At 35.9% G+C, this 15,262-nt stretch overlaps 1 protein-coding gene across 19 annotated transcripts in view; it reads right to left on the bottom strand.

Moving 5' to 3' along the window:
* DLG1 (discs large MAGUK scaffold protein 1) overlaps positions 1–15,262 on the bottom strand; it is a 263,928-nt gene that overhangs the window by 132,473 nt on the left and 116,193 nt on the right. The window lies entirely within an intron of this gene.

Here is a 15,262-nt window from a genome sequence, read left to right as displayed (position 1 = left end):
AAAATTCTTCAAAAACAAATAACATATCAACACACACAATTTCCTAGCCACAGCTGATAACTAATCCAGCCGTGTAAACCAATTCAGTATACAATCAGGAAGGCATATTGAATAAGCCCACATTTATTAAATCGCATTCTGCTTAAAATAGCTCAAGTGGTTCTACATGTGCATATGAATCCTGACTGATATAGGAAGAGACAGAAAGGACAATTAGGTTGCTGTGATAATCCAGATTCTTGAGAGGTCATCAGTGGCTTGGTGAAAATGGACATGAGTAGTCAAATCAAGATAGATTTTGAATGTACACCTAGTGTCATCTGGTGAATAATGGGCAACTGGGAGTTAGGAAGGACTATTAAGAATAACACCCATGGTGCGCCTGGGTGGCTCAGTAGGTTAAGCCTCTGCCTTTGGCTCAGGTCATGATCCTGGGGTCCTGGGATCCAGCTCATCGGGCTTTCTGCTCAGCAGGGAGCCTTCTTTCCCCCCTCTCTGATTGCCTCTCTGTCTACTTGTGATCTCTCTCTCTGTCAAATAAATAAATAAATAAATAAAATCTCAAAAAAAAAAAAAAAAAAAAAAGAACCCACTTTGGCTATTAAAAATAATCTTTTACATCATAGACCCAAGCATAAAAGATTTGCAAGGCTATCTGAATAGATTTTTATTGCTAAATTATTAAAATGATTTTCATAGCAGAAGATAAAAATCTGAAGATAACTGAAATCATATTACAGGATAATTTACATTGACATGTTATATGAATGAGGTAAACTGAGCTTAGAATATACACAAAGATTCAATAAGGTCTAAATAAATTGATACCACATTTAGGGGAAATGAAATACATGAATTAGCAAATCTTTTGTTAATACCTTAGATAACAAGGAAAAGCAATTACTCTTGTGCCACTGTTGGTCAATAAGTACCTTATTTCATTTTTGTATGGCAAAGTTAATATTCTTAATTCAAGTTCCTTCGTTTAAAGATCTACTATGCTGTGAGGAGATATGCTTCTCTGATCAAATGTCAAAGAAGCTGTTTAGAAGGGGGCGGAAAACAAAAAAATCCGGCAATGTTTATAGAAGAATACAGCAGAGCAGATTTATCAATACTCTACTTGGGAATCACTGTACTGAACAGGGGTCTAGTATCTTTAGAATAAAGATTTTTCATTATTTAAGTCTGACTCTCTCCCCCCTGGTGCAGGGGGGAAAATGTTATCTGAACCAGCTACATGTGACATCCACATCATAATTATGTCAGAAGCAAACATCAATAAACCAGGTACATTTTAAAACAAATCACTAGGTGTTAAATTACAAAGTTTTGATTTTAAAATAACAAAGGAGAGATCAGAAAATAGATCCAGTGATTAATAATCTTATTATAAAAACACGGGTACAGTTTTGTTACTTCACACAGATTACCTAGTCCGTGAAACTATTTCTGCTGGCAAGATTCATGATAATGAATTAAAGTTTATCATCCCTTTATTATGAAAAGATGGTATTCTATCAGCATTCAGCTCGTTCACTTTGTGCTGGTAGAAGGATGAATCAACAACCACTAAAAATTTAAAGTAAAGAGACCTTAAACTTGGATTTAAAGATATGGTTACATAATTAACAAGTAGGTATGAAACTACAAACTGCAATATACTTTAACCTGATTTTTAAACCAGAAAATGGTTAGAGAAACCTACACAGTCATGGAGTTCATGATTACTAATATAAAATGCGCTCTCAATGCTTTCTAGTAATCATACGTTTACCCTATTCTATTCATTCTTCTAGAAGTCCGTAATGATTCCAGCCCCTGTTGCCTTTCTACTATTCTCCTACCACTTAACTGTTTCAGCCATACTGACCTCCCTGCTGTTCTCCAAATAGCCTGAACTTGTTTTGGTCTCAGTCTTTTATTTACTTACTATGTCTCTGCCAGGAATGCTTTTGCCTCAGATATCCACATGGCTCAATTCCATTACTTCTTTCATGACTTTATTCAAGTATCAAATATATGTAGGAGATACTGCAAAAAGATTTTTCTGTGCTTGGGGAGCCACTACCAATCAGGTGTTCAAGATTTTCTATCATTTGATGAACGTAGGACAGAAGTCTCAAAAATATGAAAGTGCCCCAAAATTGCCAGTTTCATGTTTTTATCTACCTAGCAGTAGCTAATTGCCTAATAATGTCCTATTTGAAAATAAACATGTCTTGCTTAGGTACATTTGCTCAATAGATTTTCATCTTTTTTTATTTTTAAAGATTTTAAGTAATCTCTACAACCAATGTGGGACTCAGACTCACCACCCAACATCAAGAGTTGCATGCTCTTCCAACTAAGCACGCCAGGTGCTCCTCTTCTCTTTTAAAAACTGTATTAGTAAGTATTTTTCACTGACGGCTTATATTTAAAAGCTGTGGTGCCCATCTTCCAAATTTCTAGGTTCTACTAATTTCAGCTTGTTTCTAGGTCCCTACCACATGTGGCAGCTGCTTCCTATGGTTACTATCTGTTTTACTTTGGTGTTTCACTTTTCCTTTTCAAATCTCCAATTCGTTTTTTTTTTTAAAAGCACCCTCCTTCCCCAATATTACATTTTGTTAAAATAAATGCTGTGGTTCCTGTTTTCCTCCCTGGATACCCTGTCAAGGTTACCAAACCTCTGGTTAAACATAATTCTTTACCACTCTATAATTAGATTGCTTCTCCCACATCTAGATTCCTCATTTAAAAAAAAACAAAAAAAAAAAAAACCAGAATATTTTGTGGAACTACTGATAATGGTGGTAATGAAGATGGTAATGATGATGATTATCAGGTATTATTAGGGCTTTGCTTATACTGTCTCATTTAATTTCCACTAAATCTTGATGTGGATAACACTTTTTCATCTCTATTTTCTACAGGTGGAGGAAAGAGAGTCAAAGAATTTAGATGTATTTGTCTAAAGTGCTACAGCTAGTAAACAGCAGAACAGAAACAAACTCAGGCCATTATCCTCTAACAACAGTCTGCTCAACCAGTATGCTACACTGTCTTTTTAAAATACTTTCAGAAGAGTTATTTGGTCCTTATTGTTACTATCATGTTTTACCACAAAGACAATATGTAATACCCCCCAAAAGAAATAGAATACTTGTTCAGTCCTTAGCTCAAGGATTGGCAAACATTTTCTTTCTTTCTTTTTTTTTTTTTTTAAGATTTTATTTATTTATTTGACAGAGAGAGATCACAAGCAGGCAGAGAGGCAGGCAGAGAGAGAGGAAGGGAAGCAGGCCCCCCGCTGAGCAGAGAGCCTGACATGGGACTTGATCCCAGAACCCTGAGATCATGACCCGAGCCGAAGGCAGCGGTCCAACCCACTGAACCACCCAGGCGCCCTTGGCAAACATTTTCTAAAAAGGGCCAGATAATACATATTTTAGACTTTATGGGCCATGTTTCTGTGTTGCAACTACCCAACTTTGTGCTATAGTAGCTTGAAAATGGCTATATGCAATACACAAACGGAGCTGTGTTCCAATAAAACTTCATTTATCTATGATAATAAAAATATGCAACTCCTCCCATAAGATCATGGAATTGAAAATTAAAAAAATACATATAGAAATTTCAAATTTCATCTATAGTTATTTAAAATATTTTTATAAAAAAGGCTTATATAATAAAGCAGTGTTCTTATATCTGAAAGAATATAGGCTCTAAACTGTATGTAGCCTTTCAGTTTGGGAAGAGTGATTAAAATGACGTGATTTTTGTTTTGCTTCCCATTCCTACCCACCCCCACTGCCAAATCCTGTTTATGGTACTTAGTATAGATGAAGCAATTAATTCCTAACATTGGGATATGCATCTTGTTATCTCCAATTTTCAAAATAACTTCAAACTGATTTTTTTCAAATTTGTAATACTTTGTAGATCTTAGGTAGCTCTACCAAGATCAGTCAGAATTAAATACAGAAAAATGAAGCTGGAATCTGTTTTGATCCAAATCTCAGATTATAATCTCTAGTTATTACTCTCAGGACCAACAAAAAATCTGTAAGGCAATCAACTGGTCCTATTCTGTCATAACAATAACTGCTTCACATTCCAGAGTTGACTAAATTAATAGCCACAATTTAGATTTCACAAAAACTAAAAAATACTGTTCAGAAATATAGGATTAAACTGGGGTTTACTAAAGGATAAAGAATTAATAGGCAGGAATCCTTTTAAGAGGTAAGGGAGAAAGTCCTTTAAATACATTTATCTAGAGGCAGAAGTAGTTGTGTTTAGGCTTTCCTAAAATTCCACTACCTCCAGATGTCATTGCCAGTTGGTTTATACTTGCACAAAATAGGTCCAGTCTTTTTTGATTGATTTGCATATGCCTGTAAAATTATTACATCAGTTGGTTTATTTAAAGTTTGTTAAATAAGGTGTTAATTGTAGGCTACTGTTCTCCACATGGTCTGAACAACTATTTTTGCCTTTATAAAAATTCTAAATTTTAAAAATGGAGGACTGAAATGTAATCTAAATTAGAGTGCCAGGAAGTACAAAGAATAACACAGAAAAAGATCTTTAAAGAAAATGAATCTAAGTCAAATTTTAACGATATGAATTTAAATTCTTCATATGTACAGGAATACATATGCCTAATTTTTTTCGCAGAGAGCTTTGGATTACTTTTGAAATATACATGATTTTGCAAAATCCTGTAGGGTAGACTTTTTTTAAATAAAATCTTTTTTAAAAAAAATTTTAAGCCGAAGGCAGCCGTATTTGTGGAGCATAACAAATATCATGGAGGACAAGGGGTGTTAGAGAGGAGAAGGGAGTTGGGGTAAATTGGAAGGGGAGGTGAATCATGAGAGACTATGGACTCTGAAAAACAATCTGAGGGGCTTGAAGTGGCGGGGGGGGTGGGAGGTTGGGGTACCAGGTGATGGGTATTATAGAGGGCACGGATTGCATGGAGCACTGGGTGTGGTGAAAAAACAATGAATACTGTTTTTCTGAAAATAAATAAATTAATTTAATTTAAAAAAAATTTATAAGCCATAGTTCAACATATAAAGTGCCTGGGAAATTTATAGTGGCCAAACCATATTCAGAAGCTCCAAACTTCCTTACAGCCAGCATCAGATTAAATGAAAATAAACAAGTATATAACATTTGCTTATTAGTTCAACAAATTTTTTTTTTAAAGATTTTATTTATTTATTTGACAGAGAGAGATCACAAGTAGATGGAGAGGTAGGCAGAGGGGGGGGGGGGAGCAGGCTCCCCGCCAAGCAGAGAGCCCGATGTGGGACTCGATCCCAGGACCCTGAGACCATGACCTGAGCCGAAGGCAGCGGCTTTAACCGACTGAGCCACCCAGGCGCCCAGTTCAACAAATATTTTTCAAGCGCATTCACCATGCTAGTTTCTGGGGATATAAGAAAATACGCATCTTATACTATCAGCTCTTGTGAAGCTTATGCTTCAGCAGCTAATATTAAACAAATCATTCCCAATTGATTACCTGAATAAATTGATTATAGCTGTGATAAGAGGTATGAAGTACAAATCTCATAAAAACAAACACTGCTTGAAAATACAGGCAAAAATGTTACAAAGGCTGAATGTCTTATCTTGACCTCATGAGAAGTGGATAATTTTTCAGCACTGTTATTAACACATTATTTTAAAGGTTAACTCGAAAACCTGTTTGAATATATTAAAAATATATAAGCTGCAGCTTGTGAAATTTCTTTTTACCTATCTGTCCTTGACAAAAGGGCCATCTAACATGATACTATACAAAGATGAATACAACACATTTCTTATTTATAAAGAGCTTATATAAACAAATTTCATTTATTTAGTTCTTTAAGCTATAGCCAATTGAATCTCCATTAAGATACTAATTTTTAATAGGCTTTATTTTTTAAAGCAGTTTTTAGGTTCAAAGCAAACTTGAGGATAAAGTAGAGTTCCCATATAGCCTATGCCCACACACGCTAGTCTTCCCATCATCAACATTTACCAGAGTGATACATTTGTACAAATGATGAAGCTACACTGACACACCACTATTATCCAAAGTTCATAGTTCAGGGTTCGCTCTTGGACATTCTATAGGTTGTAGCAAATGTATAATGTCATTTGCCTACCAATATAAGATCATACAGAAGAGTATTACTGTTGTAAAAGTCCTCTGTGTTCTACCTATTCATCATCATTCTTCCCTAGCCCTTGGAAACCACTGATCTTTGTACTGTCTCCATAGTTTTCTCTTTTCCAGAATGTCACATAGTTAAAAGGACAGGGTACGTAGCCTTTTCAGATCAGCTTCTTTCACTTGGTAACACGCATTTAAGGTTCCTCCATGTCTTTTCATTTCTTTTTAGTGATAAATCAATTCCTCTGTCTGAAGGTACCAGAGTTTATTTATCCATTCACCCACTGAAGGACATTTTGGTTGCTTGCAAGTTCTGACAATCATAAATAAAGGTGCTATAAACTAGTGTGCAGGTTTTCATGTGGACGCAAGTTTTTAACACATCTGGGTAAATACCAAAGAGTGCAATGCTGGACTGTGTATGGTCAATTTGGTATTTTTAAACGGCTTATATAACCATTATAACACTTTTTGTTGTTGTTGTTGTTTAGTCCTCATCTCTACACTTTTCTAAAGTGTCTTACTGTACAAATGACTGAGTCTTAAACATTGTTTGAACAAATTTTTAGTGGGTACATATAAAATTTCCCTGTAAGAAATTCCACAACATTCTTCAGGTGAAAAGGGGAACAATTAATTTCTAAATCTGAGTCATGGTACCAATCTTACCACTGAGCTTTAGTGGCCTTTTGCGTGGGCAATTAAACTTTGTCAACAGGTAGCACCTCACAACCAGTATAGAAGAATTTTTTTTTTTTAACCTCTTGCCCCATTATATCTGGCCGTAGGCTGTATTTCGCCAGTAGTGACCACTCTGAAGTCCTTATAAGTTTAGTAGGTGTTCCTCTCCTCTCCTCTCCTATATATGAGTTCAGCCCAGAAGGCTACCATTGCCAGGATGTTTACCATGAGCTGGGTTTGAAATATCACCAAAAGGGCACAGATGTTGAAAGACTTAATTTAATGACAGTCCAAGTTTAAGGTCAGAAAACGGGGCATGGATGATGGACTAGTTAACATGTGTCAGGGTCAGCGCTCTAAAACAACAGAGTATTGATGGCGAAGTTACTAACAAAAGCCCTTGTCTGAGCTCAGGCCAAGGGAGCATTAATAATAGTCCTAGTCTTACCAGTGAAAGGCAACACCACCAGAGGGGAATTGACAGTGGACAAATTAACAGGGACGTGGTTCAAAGTCAGGTAAGAGGGGGCATTGATGGTAGAAAAATGAGTACACAGGGTTCAATAACAGATCAGAAGGTCACTGATGGTAGGATAAAGAGACCCAGGTTTGAGGTCAAGGTAGGAGGGGCCGGGATTTTTAATTAGTTTGCAATTAATCAACAGTTCGAACAGAACAGTTTGAGTATTGAGGCTGCGAGATATTGATGTTAGAACAGTTGGCAAATGCTTGAACTCCGACTAGAGTTTACAGAAGCCCTGTTTTAGGGTCAGACCAGAGAGATAGAAATGGGAACAATTGAATACATCTATGGGTTTGAGTTTAGTCCAAAGGGGAATAGATTCTAAAATATTTAGCAGCAGCCTGGGTGGCTCAGTTGTTAAGTGTCTGCCTTTGGCTTGGGTCATGATCCTGGGGTGCTGGGATCGAGTCCCACATCGGGATCCATGCTCAGTGGGGAGTCTGCTTCTTCCTCTCCCTCTGCCTGAAGCTCCCCTTGCTTGTGCTCTCCTGCTCTCTGTCAAATGAATTAATAAAATCTTAAAATTTTTAAAAAAGGAAAATATTTAGCAGAGGCTGGGGTTGGAGTTCAGGTTCAAAGGGCACTGGTGTTGGAAGAGAACTGTACAAGCTCAATGACAGACCCGCAGGGAATTGGTAACATAGTAGTTACCAGAAGATCAGGTTTGAGGTCTAACCAGAGGGGAGTTGAGGGTGGTAAATTGAACGAAGGACTGAGTTCAGGGCGAGGCCTGGAATGGAGGGATTTGGGCATCATTAAATAGCTACTGGATAATTTTAGACTAGTAGATATTTGAACATAGAAGAGTAAATGAGTCCTGGTTGAGAATCAGACAGACAACAGAACAAGGACAGTGGGAGAGCTTTGATTAGGAACCAGGATGACACTGAAGGTAGAATGACAGTAAAAGAGATCCTGGCATGAGGTGCCTGGGTGGCTTAGTGGGTTAAGCCTCTGCCTTTAGCTCAGGTCAGGATCTCAGGGTCCTGGGATTGAGCCCCGCATCGGGCCTTCTGCTCAGCAGGGAGCCTGCTTCCCCCTCAGTATAGAAAAATTTTTATCCTAACCTTGGTTTCTTGGTCTGACAATACCCAAAGGAGACTATTTCTAACTATCTCCTAGAAACGGACTGTCTACCTACTTTCTATATATTCTAGTTTAATACAAAGGCAATATATTGCTGAATATAACCAGTTTCATTCCTCACAGGTGAAGAAAAATATATAAATTTGACATAACACTTCAAAATACAACTGTCATTAGGCATGAGTCTAAGTGTATGAAACATGTATTGAGGAAGGTTAGGCCAATTTAAAACGGTCCAAGGTGGAGATATCTTGGTTGCCTGGTGAGAAAAATCAGCAGATAAATGGCTATAAATGATGTACCATACGCCTTTGTTTGCTTGCTAAGTCTATATTTATGCCTGTTGTCCCACTTTACTTATTAGTAGTTTTCTCTTTCCATCAAAAGTACTCCAGTTTGGTTGATGAGTCATCAACCTAATTTAATTAATTTCATCATCCTAATTATAATGAAATTGAATGGTTTCTCTCTTTTCTCTCTCTCTCACCTCCTCATGAGTATCTCTTCCCAGAGGGGTAAAGAGGAAGAGAATCATCAGCGAGAGGATCAGAATAACACTAGATAAAGGGTGATACATGGTTCATAGAAGGTCTAAGGGAGAAATTCTGATGGACAGAAAAATTTGTAATAGTAAAGAATCAGACAATATTGAATACTGTAAGGAAACAATTTTGTAAAGGTAAGAAGACAGTAATGTTTGGAGTGAAAGAGAACCTGCAACCTAAGATAAGTACCTTGGAAGGCCCTGTGAAAAAGCAGAGATAAGGGGATATCTGAAGGCAGTGAGGGATGAACCATGAGATTATCTACCAGAAAGAAGGGAACATCGAGATAAAGGCTCTTAGATGGCCACATCTGATATATCTGAGGAATAGGAACAAGGCCAGTATAACCAGAGCAGAGTAAGTGAGGGGGCAGTAGCAAACACGACTGGATGTACTTCTGGGGTGAGATCATATAGGCATTTTGGTCTGTAGTTAAGAAGGATTTAGAATTTTACTATATATTGGATCAGAAGCCACAGAAGGGTTAAAAATAAAGTACTGACATTCTCAAAGGATGACGCTGGCTAATAGGCAAACAGACTGTTTAAAGAATAGAGACAGGGAGACCAGTAAGAGGTCTACTTGCTCTAGTTCAGGCAACAAATTAAATAATTTAAAACTAGTAGTTCCGAAATTCTAAAAAGTGGCCAGATCATAAATATATCCTGGACATAGAGCCAATAGGATCTGCTGTTAGACGGAATGTGGACCAAAGGAAAAAATAACAGAAAACGATTCTAAGAGTTTCTATCTTCAGCATCTCAGTGAGTGATGGTGAAAGAAGATAATGGGGAGAATAATAAAATTAGACACTTGTTTTAGACATGTTAACTTTCAGGTATTTAATCCAAGTGGAGATACTGAACAGGAAGTTAAATATACAAGTCTAGTGTACAAGGATTAGCTCTGGGCTAAAGATACAAATACTGATGTTATTTAAAGGCACAGGACTGGATGAGATCACCTGAAATGTGAGTATAAAAAGACAGAAGCTCAAGGACTGAGCCCTGAGGAACTCTAACATTTAGTGGTAGAAAGAGGAGGAGAATACTGCAAAGGAAACTGAGTTTGGGAGAATACTGGAAAGGTAGTATTCAAGAGTCAAAGGTGAAAGGAATTTAAAGAAGGGAACAGTCAACTGTGTAAAAGCTGTTATGGGGTCAAGTAAAACAAAAACTTTGAACCAATCATTGGATTTGACAATCCACTCCAAAAGAGGATTTTCTGGTTGGTTGTTTTAATAAGAGGTATTACAAGAGGTATATATGCTGATGAGAATGATTGGGTAGAAGGAGAAAGGTAATGCAGTGAAGAGAGAATTTCAGAAGTTCTTGAATAGTTGAAGGGACTAAGAAGTGAAGGGTGAGCTGTAGGAATACAGATGGATCATTCATTTTAACAAGGTAGAATAAAGAGTAAGATCATCAACTGAGAATGAGGGCCAGGCAGTGATTCCTGGAAATTTAATGTGCACCTTTGGAGCCAGTGTGTAGGAGAAAGAGTTGCAATTAACCAAGGTTGAATCTTACCAATGAAGGGGCAACAGTTAATGAAAGGCAGCACTCTTAGTCATGGACCAAGGAATCTGAGTGAGGCAAGGAGGGAAGTGAAAGCATGAAAGGAGTGATAGATAATAGAAAATTATGCTGAAGGTCTTCAGAAGATAAATTTTTCAAAAAAAATCACTGTAATAGGAGAAATGAGCTAAAAAGAAAGTAAGTGCTAGTCAGACAGTTTGAAATGCTTGCAACTAAGATTTTCTAAGTGTACAGTCAATGGTAATAAGGTTTTAAATGTAACTATTTAAGCAGGTCACCCAAGTGAAGGAAAAGACAAGGTTCCTAGAGATAAGGATATCAAAGAATTGAGAAAGTCAAGATTTTGGATAGATCACACAAGGATACTGAAAATCACTAAGAATAATTACAGGAATAGTGGGCAGAAAAAAGACAGTACCAGGTGTTCAAATCATCAATGAGCAGGAGTGACTGAGAGGGACGCAGATGACTAGAAAAGGAGGGGAAGCGGAAAATATTATCTGATGCCATCTACATTTTTTTTTTAAAAAGAGAGGAAATACACTCATCCATAAATATCACTGATAAGCAAGAAAGATAGACAAAACTTCCACTTTTTGTGAGGGTATAGTACAAAACAGTATCCTCAGGGAAATGCCAAGTACCTGAGAGAAAAAAGGGTGATCCATCACAAAGAGTTTGAGGATAAGGAAATGAATGAGAGTGATCTGGAAGGTTTAGACTTTTTGGGGTGATTAAGGACAAAAGGATATAGAGTATAAAATTAGTCCTGATGATACACCTAGGAAAGCTTGGTAAAAGATGAACAATCAGTTAACTTTGTTGTCTACTTGTGACTTGTTTAACAATTTGCAAAAGGGAATGTTGGGAGGAGAGGAAAAGTCAGGGAATTGGAGGTCTCACCAAGAAGTGAGGTTCTCTTTAGGCCCACCTCCCCTTAAATTCTACGATTAAAGGTGCGGAGGTTTGGAATTCTTAAAAAAGTACATGGCTGTACTTACAGTTAACTTATTCTGTCAACACAATTTACTGAATGTCTGAATAGACTGCACTACCCTGGGTGGTCTAATTCCTAATTATCTATATATATTTTTTTCTTTTATATTTTTTAAAGATTTTATTTATTTATTTGACAGAGATCACAAGTAGGCAGAGAGGCAGTCAGAGAGAGAGGAAGGGAAGCAGGCCTCTGCTGAGCAGAAAGCCCAATGTGGGGCTCCATCCCAGGACCCTGGGATCATGACCTGAGCCGAAGACAGAGGCTTAAACCCACTGAGCCACCCAGGCGCCCCCCTAATTATCTATATTTGAATTTGTTCATGGGCTATCAAAAGTTAAGTAATCTAAAAAGAAAATAATAATATTAGCAATAGCTGCCAGGCACTGTTCTAAGTATGATACATATATTAAATAATTTAATAGAATTAACTCATGAGGTTGAGAGTATTATATACATTTTTGGACAACATATCCAATGCACAGCTCTACAGATTTAAATCCCTGACAATCTAGACTGTATCTGTTTAGGACGAACAGTATTCTTTTTATACAAATTAGCCTATATATTTTTCCACACATGGGTATCTGAAAAGTGTTTTCCTGCATTTTAATGCAGGACAGGTTTTTCCTCTAAAAAGAAAACTATTCAATTCTTAAAATTTTATTGTTCTACTTCAATTATGATAAGTCATCATGTCTGTTCCATTCACTCCTAGAAAAGAACTTTATTGTTTTCAGCTCAACCTGCCATGTCAGTCGTTGGGGGAAGGGTGGAATTTATAATGGCTATTTATAATGATCCATGCTACGGACTTTTAGGTGGTCCAAAACACAGGCACAGCTGCTAAACACACATTCAAAGTGACCTACCACTTCACAGCTGTTCTAAGTTTATATGACTACTATACTCATTAATAAACACTGATATCACCAAGAAGGCTAATCAAGTAGCAAAGACTAGAAATACTGGAGTTCTTTAAAACCCTCATGAATTTAAAAATTAGTCCTAGTCTGGAATAGAGGTGAATGTGCTAAAAAGGACAGGGCAGATTGGCATTAAGTGATCCTAAATGCAAGAATAGGGGAAATTCTGAGGTAAAGACATGAGGAAGGTTTGACAACATGGAGGCCCTTTTTTTCTGTAATAATTATTCAAAATTAAGAACATAATAGTATGAAGCACAAAACAGAAAAACTTACAACAAAGTAAAAAAAAATTAGAAGCTCCTTTTAATTTAACATTAAAAAAAACAAACAAAAACAACAACCCAAGGGCACCTGGCTGCCTCAAATTGGTTAAGTGTCGCATTCAACTCAGGTCAGGATCCCAGAGTCCTGGGATCAAGCCCCACATAGGGCTTCTGGCTCAGTGAAGAGCCTGCTTCTCTCTCTCTCCTTCCCTCTACTGCTCCCTCTGCTTGTTATCTGTCAAATAAATAAAAGCCTTTAAAAAAAAAAAAAAAAGCAATTCATGTGAATTTCTGGGATATAACCAAATGACAAAGACTAAAAATAGTTTGTAAACTGTACAGTTAACATCATTGTGTGGGGACCCAGAGGGGTGAGGAAATCAGGTACATGGGGAATTTGTGTGACCTGAAGTAAACATGAAGAATGGAGGGGAGGTGAAGGGAAACAGAGAGAAATGGGGTACTGTGAAGAACTAAAGGCACTGGTGAGGGAAGGAAAGTGGATCCAAGAAAAACAGGTACCCGGGAGGTTTAGGATTAGGTACTATATTTTGGAAGGTCATAAACTAACAAGGTTTTGGTGACTGAAATGGAAAATAATCAATTCTATAAACATTTACTGAGCACCAACTACATGCCAAGCCCTATCCTAGAAGTGGGGGGGAGAGGGTCTTGCAGAAGTTTATAACTACTTAGCTTCCTTAACATTAAAAAAAAATTAATGACTTCACACTAAATTCCAGATATTATAGTAGAAACTGGCACATAATCTGAGTTATGAGTGTGAATATTTCTAACACACAAGTAACTTAAATGAATCCCTAAATAAATTTTCTTTTTATTTACAGAAGGTATTTGGGGGTTATTAAATCAGGGTAATGACTTTCAAATTAATAAAACTGGATTTAATAGCAATTCTCCACACTGCTGAAAGTATCATGCTGCATAGTTAGAAGAAATTACATTCAAACTTAAATCTTGCTATCAAATCTTAGAAAAAATATTTCTAACAAAAATGAAATAGAAAATCTGGTTATCATTGCTGCTATTTATCAATTACAGAACAAAACACTACCATAGTACTATCTTCACAGAAACATAGTATATGTTCAATAAATTACAAAATTTCATTAATCTACTTGTTTTTAACAATATGCAAATCCTTCTGGTGCTACAAATTAAAAACCGTCTGCTATGGGTCAGTAGATGAAACAGGTCTATCATCAGTCAAGATCCAAATCTGTCTCATGTTCTATCTCAGTCCTATCATATTTTATCCAGTAAAATGAATTCCAGTGAGTTACAACAAAAGACCTGGATATATAAAATATCCCAATCATCAGTTAGAAAAATATACAGAATGAAAAATGGTATAATGGTACTTTAGAGCAGGAGAAATAAAAGCTAAAATCTTTGACCTAATGTTTGTATTTCTAAAAATGAAAGACAAAGGTAATGAAAGACAAGTAAAAAAGGAGAATGAAGAAATAAAAACTAAGTCATTTATCAGTGTAACAAATGTGTAACAAATGATTTGAACCAAATGGGAGGAAAATAAAATTTTAAATGGCTTTGTAGGATTAATTGTGAATAGTTTTTACTGAAATTATGACTCCATTTTAGTACAATATAATAAGCAGTTTTTTCTCCAATTTCTAAGTAATTATAATGTAATTCTGTGGTTTCAATAGTTTTACATGTAAACTATTTTGCTTGCCTTTTCATTTGTATGCCTCTAATAAGATTACGTATCGTGGTAGTGTGTATGTATACATATACAGTACTGTGTACTTATATAAACCTCATGTAAGTTTTTAAAAGTTTTTAGCACATCTTTTTCTATTAACAAAAGAAAGTATCATTTAACATTAATCTATTATGAATTAACACCAAATTTTAGTTTTTGCATCCCTTTTTGGTATGTATAATTGCAGTCAAATCAAGTTAGTTAAATTCTTCAGGCAGTGTTCAATCTTAAGAGTTAAATCATGTCACTGCTTCTGAAGTTTTGATTGAAACTAACATCAGTGCCTATATAAGAACAATTAATGATCCCTCCTAGCCCAGTAATTCCATTTCTCTCACACATGTTAGAAAAATAAATACAATTTCTTACTTAAGAAATTCGACAATATTTTAAAATCAAAACTATTCAAAGATTAATTCTGGTAACCAAAAGCAAGAAAGAAGCTGTTGACAGTTTATTGTGCTGCTTCTAATTATTAAAAAAAAAAGATGGTTTTAAAGAAATTTATTTTAAAAAGCACTAGGATATGTCTATAAATTTTATTAAGTACTAGTGATGTGAAAGGACAAAAGCAATCTCCCCTTGTTTTTAAGTTAGACTATTTCTTATCCTTTCATTTTTACTAAAGTTTAATATCTACAGAAAATATTTTAAAATATAGTCCCCCAACCTCCTTTAATGACAAATGAATATTTCACTTAAGTTACTATTAATTTCTATTTCCCCATTATTTTTAAATCAAAAAGATTTGGTTTTATGTGGTCTTCTTTTTTTTAATTTGGGAGATTTT

This window comes from Neovison vison, chromosome 6, assembly GCF_020171115.1.
Source record: "Neovison vison isolate M4711 chromosome 6, ASM_NN_V1, whole genome shotgun sequence".
NCBI lineage: Eukaryota > Metazoa > Chordata > Mammalia > Carnivora > Mustelidae > Neogale > Neogale vison.
Note: the sequence above shows the minus strand (reverse complement) of the source record. Positions and strands in the feature narration are given on the sequence as shown.